Below are 6,000 nucleotides of genomic sequence, written 5' to 3'. Positions count from 1 at the left end.
GAGTGAATGAGTGAGTGAATGAGTGAGTGAGTGAATGAATGAGTGAATGAGTGAGTGAATGAGTGAGTGAATGTGTGAGTGAATGAGTGAGTGAGTGGTTGTGTGAGTGAATGTGTGAGTGAATGAGTGAGTGAGTGAATAAGTGAGTGAGTGAGTGAATGAGTGAGTGAATGAATGAGTGAGTGAATGAGTGAGTGAGTGAATGAGTGAGTGAATGTGTGAGTGAATGAGTGAGTGAGTGAAAGAATGAATGAGTGAATGAATGAGTGAAAGAATGAATGAGTGAAAGAATGAATGAGTGAATGAAAGAATGAATGAAGTGAATAAGTGAGTAAATGAATGAGTGAGTGAATGAGTGAGTGTGTGAATGAGTGAATGAATGAATGAAAGAATGAGTGAATGAATGAGTGAATGAGTGAGTGAATGAGTGAGTGAGTGAATGAATGAGTGAATGAGTGAGTGAATGAGTGAGTGAGTGAATGAATGAGTGAGTGAATGAGTGAATGTGTGAGTGAATGAGTGAGTGAGTGATTGTGTGAGTGAATGTGTGAGTGAATGAGTGAGTGAGTGAGTGAATGAGTGAGTGAGTGAATGAGTGAGTGAATAAGTGAGTGAGTGAGTGAATGAGTGAGTGAGTGAGTGAATGAGTGAGTGAATAAGTGAGTGAGTGAGTGAATGAGTGAGTGAGTGAATGAGTGAGTGAATGTGTGAGTGAATGAGTGAGTGAGTGAGTGATTGTGTGAGTGAATGTGTGAGTGAATGAGTAAGTGAGTGAATGAGTGAGTGAGTGAATGTGTGAATGAATGAGTGAGTGAATGAGTGAGTGAATGAGTGAGTGAGTGAGTGAATGAATGAGTGAGTGAATGAGTGAGTGAATGAGTGAGTGAGTGCATGAATGAATGAATGGATAGCAGAGGTCTGGGTGTAGCAGAGCTGTCACCCAGGGCCAACCCTCAGTACACCATGGCCCCCGCCAGCCCGCTCCCACCTGGAGTTCAGCGTGGCCCTTCCCAGGCGGCCATGGGGATGTGGGTGAAGGCTGTGGGTCCCCAGCTGCTCAGGGATCCAGGGAGGGGACCTGGGGACATGGGCCAGGGATGGGGCCAGGGACCTGGGGACCTGGGGACGTGGGGACCTGGGGATGTGGGGACAGGATGGAGACGGGGGTCTGGGGACAGGAAAGGACAGTCGCTGTCCTCTAGCTCAGAGCCTCCCAAGTCGAGGAGGCCACCCACTTCCTCCTGGGCAGGGCTTTTGGGTGGGGGGACCTTCAGAGCCCTGATTGAGCCCCCCCAGCAGCCTCTCCCAGAGGTTAAAGGACAGTCGGGTGCCCGGGGTGCCTGGGCCTGCTGGGGGCGTGGGGATAGGCACCCCCGCCGTGGGCCAGAGTGAGGGGACCGGACCCTCGGGACACCACAGGGCGGGCGGGGGGCCTGGCTGGGGCAGCGGCCAGTGTCGAGAGCTGGGAGGGGGCACCCACAGCCTCCCCTCCAGGGCCCAGGGGGTGTCTGTCGGGGGTGCTCAGCCAGCCACCCCAAATGTCCCGGCACCCCAGCCCGGAGACCCCCAAGCTGCCCCCAAGCTGCCTCCCTCAAAGCCTGGCTGCTCCCTGGCCACCCATAGGTGCTCACCAAGGCTGGGGGGTCCCTGTGTGAGGACCAGGCCCCTGGGGGGCTCAGCATGGGGTGAGGGTCCCCAGCCTCCTCCCTGCCCTCTGGCTGTGCCCCATGTCCCCTCCTCCTGGTTCTGTGGCTGGGCTGCCTGCGGGTGGGCGGGTGGGGGGGCTCGAACCCAGTGCCTGCCCCTCCCCCAGAGGAGTGTTTCCTACTGGGGTGGGGTCTGCGTCCATGCTCCCCACTTCCCGCACTGAGACCCCCAGCCCTTCCACGACCCCTCAGCCCACAGGGAACCTGGGGCACGGGGTGCAGGGCTCGAGCTGGGTCCTATTGGGTCCTACTGGGATACTGGGGGCTCCTCACAGACCCCATGGTCACTTCCTGGATCCCAGGGTCCCTCCCCAGTGAACCCTTTCTCCTCACTGCAGACAACGTCCCCTCCCAGCACCCTGACTGTAGCCCCCCCCAGCCTGGTGGGAACAGGGGGCTCCCGGCAGAGCCCCCCATCTTGTGGCTGGATCCCACAGTCCCCCCAGCTGGGAAGGGGGCTCTACAGCACCCCAACCTGGGGACCCTGCCAGGCTGTGCCCTGCGCTCAGCGCTCTCCAACCAGCTCAGGGGAGAGATGTCCCTGTGGTGTTTTCCAGGAGGTGGGGGCAGAGGTCTGGGGGGTGTCCCCTCCCCTCCTGTCCCTCTGTCTCTCTGTCCCTCCTTCAGTCCGCTCTGTCCCTCCCTGTCCCCGCCATCCCTCTCTGTCCCCTTTATCCCCAGTCCCCATCCCTGTCCCTATCCCCCACCCCTGTCCCTGTCCCCCATCCCCTGTCCCTGTCCCCCACCTCCTGCCCCTGTCCCCCGTTCCCTCTCCCCCGCCTCCTGTCCCTGTCCCCCGTCCCCTGTCCTTGTCCCCCGTTCCCTCTCCCCCGCCTCCTGTCCCTGTCCCCCATCCCCTGTCCCCCATCCCCTGTCCCTGTCCCCCGCCTCCTGCCCCTGTCCCGGTCCCCTGCCTCCTGTCCCTGTCCCCCGCCTCCTGTCCCTGTCCCCCGCCTCCTGTCCCTGTACCCCGTCCCCTGTCCCCACCCCCCGTCCCCTGTCCCTGTCTCCCGCCTCTTCCCCCCCATTCCTGTTCTCCAGCCGCGTCCCCCACCCCTGTGCCCACTCACCGTGCCCTCGGAGGGGGCGGGCAGCAGCTGCATGTCATCCAGGGCACAGATGTTGACAATGTGGACGCTTCGGTCCTCGGCCGGGAGCGTCGAGTACTTCTCCTGGCCCCTCATGGCTGTCGCTGTGCCGGCCGCCCCGGGCGGTGTCTGCTCCCCCTGCTTGGCCGCGGCCTCTGCGGACAGGGACAAGGAGGCACGACGGCTCTGGGGCGGCTCCGGGGCTGGGCCTCCCCCGGACGTGGCCGCCCCCCTCCCGCCTCCTGCCTCACGCCCCGCCCTGCTCAGCCGCGCCCAGCAGCCAGGACCCGGCGCCTGCACCCCGACCCCAGCCCCTGCTCCCCAGGACCCCAGCCCCTGCGGCCCAGGACCCCAGACCCCAGCCCTGCTCCCCAGAACCCCAGCCCCCAGCCCCTGTGGCCCAGGACCCCAGACCCCAGCCCCTGCTCCCCAGGGCCCCATCCCCTGCTCCCCAGGACCCCAGACCCCAGCCCTGCTCCCCAGGACCCCGGAACCCAGCCCCTGCTCCCCAGGACCCAAGACCCCATCCCCTGCTCCCCAGGATCCTGGACCCCATCCCCAGCTGCCCAGGACCCCGGACCCCACCCAGCCCCTGCACTCCAGGATCCCGGGCCCCAGCCCCTGCTGCCCAGGACCCAGGACCCCAGCCCCTGCTCCCCAGGGCCCCAGCCCCTGCTCCCCAGGACCCCAGACCCCAGCCCTGCTCCCCAGAACCCCAGCCCCCAGCCCCTGCGGCCCAGGACCCCAGACCCCAGCCCCTGTGGCACAGGACCCCAGACCCCAGCCCTGCTCCCCAGGACCCCGGACCCCAGCCCCTGCTCCCCAGGGCCCCATCCCCTGCTCCCCAGGACCCCGGAACCCAGCCCCTGCTCCCCAGGACCCAAGACCCCATCCCCGGCTCCCCAGGACCCTGGACCCCATCCCCAGCTGCCCAGGACCCTGGACCCCACCCAGCCCCTGCACCCCAGGATCCCGGGCCCCAGCCCCTGCTTCCCAGGACCCAAGACCCCATCCCCAGCTCCCCAGGACCCAGGACCCCAGCACCTGCTCCCCAGGGCCCCATCCCCTGCTCCCCATGACCCCGGACCCCAGATCCTACTCCCCAGGACCCCAAGCCCCCAGATCCAGCTCTCCAGGACCCCAGACCCCAGCCCCTGCTCCCCAGGACCCAGGGCCACAGCCTCTGCTCCCAAGGACCCAGACCCCAGCCGATGCTCCCCAGGACCTCGGACCCCAGCCCCTGCTCCCCAGGACCCTGGGCCACAGCCTCTGCTCCCCAGGACCCCAGACCCCAGCCCCTGCACCCCAGGACCCCAGACCCCAGCCGATGCTCCCCAGGACCATGGACACCCCAGCCCCTGCACCCAAGGACCCCAGGTCCTCCTCCCCAGGACCCTGGACCCCAGGCCCTGCTCCCCAGGACCCCAGACCCCAGCCCCTGCTCCTCAGAACCCTGGACCCCAGGCCCTGCTCCCCAGGACCTCAGACCCCAGACCCTGCACCCCAGGACCCCAGACCCCAGCCCCTGCACCCCAGGACCCCAGACCCCAGAAGCTGCACCCCAGGACCATGGACACCCCAGCCCCTGCTCCCCAGGACCCCAGACCCCCAGACCCTGCACCCCAGGACCCCAGATCCTGCACCTCAAGACCCCAGACCCTGCACCCCAGGACCCCAGACCCTGCTGCCCAGGACCCCAGACCCTGCTGCCCAGGACCCCAGATCCCAGCTCCTGCTCCCCAGAACCCCGGACCCCAGCCCCTGCTCCCCAGGACCCTGGACCCCCCATCCTGTGTCTGGGGTCCCCCATCAACCTCCCCCTAAGCCTGGGGTTCCTCTTCCCTGCACCTCTTGTCAGTATCACCCCTGCGGGGTCTCCCCCAGCTGTGGCTTTCTGGGGAAATCGCCCATTTTCGGGGTCCCTTGGGGCGGCAAGTTTTCCTCCAGGAGCTCCCACCTCAGAGAGCAGAGTCCCCGCGTGTGTCCCTTGGGGGCGTCCCCTGCCCCAGAGGCTCTCCTGAGATGAGTCCGGAATGTTTTCCTGGCCCCTTCCCCAACCCCCAGGTGTCTCCTCCTCTCGGGAGCCTCCCCTGCTTTCCTGGGCCCGCCCTCCTGGGCTCCCAGAGGTCCCCCCCCCTTCGTCTGTGGCCAGCCCTGAGGGGGGTTCCCCATACCTGGAGGGGTTGCTAGGGGAGGGGCCGTAGAGTTGTGCAGCCTCCTGCTCCCTCCACACCCAGGGGAGGGCACCCAGGCTCCAGAGGCTGTTGGGCTCAGTTTACCCCCACCCCACCTGCCCCCACGAATCAGGGGCCTCCCTGGGAACCCTGCCTATGGGAATCAACCCTCCCCTTCTTTCCTGGGCCTCCTCCTCACATCCGGGGAGTGCTTCCAGGTGTATGCCAGATACCACCTCCCCCAGGAAGTCCTCCCGGATTGATCCTGGCCCAGGCCCTCCTCCTGCCCAAGAACAAACTGTCTGCGCAGGGACTCTTCAGGTTGCCTCGTCTGATCGCAGGGGTGGGGGTGGGGGGGACAGGATGAAGTGGGGGTGCAGCTGCGGCCTGCCCATGCCCCCACACCCCCTGCAGGAAGCAAGTGGCACCTTGGAGCGGCCTTGCCAGAGGGAGCGGGTGGCCCCAAAGGCCCCTTTGTCTGGTCCTGGCAGGAGGCGGGTCCCCCTCCGGAAGCCACCCCGCTGTGGGTGGGGGAGCAGGCCGCACCCCCCAAATGCCCCATTCTCACAGGCAGGATTGTGCAAGCTCTCAGGGGGAGTCCCCCCTTCAGCAGAAACAGTGCCCCTGTGGCCAGGCCTGAGAGCCGAGGTGTCTTTGACTGTCTGTCCTGGCCAGGCCGTCCCGGGGCGGCCCAGAGGGTCCCACTCAGCCGCTCTCCCCCACTGCCCCCAAAGGCCCCCAGCCCTCCCATTGGGCGGCAAGCAGGGGCCTTGCAGAGGGTGCTGGGGTGGGGCAGGGCCAGGGAGACAGCTCAGTGGGCAGAGCACAGCACTTGCAGCCCGAGGTTCCGGGTTCGAGCCCCTGGCGCCCTCGGTGCTGAGCTGAGTCTGCTCTGTGCTTGTCTCCCCGTCCCTGCTGGCTTCTTGAAGGTTTGTTTACTTATTAAGGAGACCGAGGTGGAACCCCAGCAGGCCAAACCCAGCCGGCCACCGCGCCATAACTCCTTAGACTGCTGTTACTTTCTTATTTTAT

This window comes from Erinaceus europaeus, unplaced genomic scaffold (assembly GCF_950295315.1).
Source record: "Erinaceus europaeus unplaced genomic scaffold, mEriEur2.1 scaffold_335, whole genome shotgun sequence".
Classification (NCBI taxonomy): Eukaryota; Metazoa; Chordata; class Mammalia; order Eulipotyphla; family Erinaceidae; genus Erinaceus; species Erinaceus europaeus.
This window is presented reverse-complemented; position numbering follows the sequence as displayed.